This window comes from Apaloderma vittatum, unplaced genomic scaffold, assembly GCF_000703405.1.
Source record: "Apaloderma vittatum isolate BGI_N311 unplaced genomic scaffold, ASM70340v1 scaffold17108, whole genome shotgun sequence".
Lineage (NCBI taxonomy): Eukaryota > Metazoa > Chordata > Aves > Trogoniformes > Trogonidae > Apaloderma > Apaloderma vittatum.
The window spans coordinates 26,498-27,531 of NW_009731422.1; positions in this window are offsets into that span (position 1 = coordinate 26,498).

The following is a 1,034-nucleotide window of genomic DNA, read 5'->3' on the forward strand; positions in this document are numbered from 1 at the left end:
ACAGGCTGCACATGGAGGAGCCGTGAGAAGCCCTGAGCGGGTGCAGAAGCTAGGAGTTGCCTCTGCTGTCCTTCTGGTCCAAATCCATGGCTCATCCTCTCGGAGAAATAAGTAACCTGTGTGCTCTCATTGGTGAACGTGGTAATTAGGCTAGAATATTTTTTTAAACAGTAGAACCTGTGGTGCAATTGATTCTGACTCCAGTTTTGTCCTTGTACTAGTTTTAACAGAGTTGAACTCCTGTTAGTACGTACGCGTGCATTTGTGTGCCGGGACACACGTGTGGCCCCATGTCAAATGGATCCGATATCCCGTCAGCGGTGAGACCTGCCACTCCCGATAGCAGTCTGTGTGTGTCAAGTAGATGCAGTGATGATATAGCAAAGTAAACATTTCCAGTAGCATTCATACTGGGAAAGCCAGCTCATGTCTTTTCAAACCTATGTTGTGCAAAAGAAACCTGCTGCGGGGACTTTTGCCGTTAGCAACACCCAAAGTACAGAGTTTTAATTTTCTCACAGACTGCAGTGGCTCTTTCTATGTCTTGTGTGTTAACCCAGGTAGTTCTCCAGATCACCAAGTGAACTTAGCTATGGTCAAGCTGTCCTGTTGGTTGCTTCTGTACATTTTATTTTTCCACAGCATATTGTCCAGTATGATGCAGATTGTATATTTATTGAAAATAAAATTCTATTTAACTGTGCCATGTAGACTGGGGTGATAAAGGTTAGCAGAATTCATCTTTATGTTGAGCTCCATCGGTTATGTTTGTGGCACGAGAAAAGCCAAAATGTTGGTGTTTACCCCCTTGTTACTCACTGCAGATGAATCAGGAGCGACTTGAGAGAAACTGGGGACCTGCTGATGGAAATGGGTCAGAAGAAGCCAGGTGCCTCGGCCTGGCCACGCGTGGTTCCCAGCCAGAGCACATCCAACATGCTGTGGGTTGGACCTGTCAGACCCTCTGCACCGGGCGCTGGCCTTGGTTCTTTGCAGGAGTGAGCCCTAGATGGTTATTTATTTATTTTTGTTGT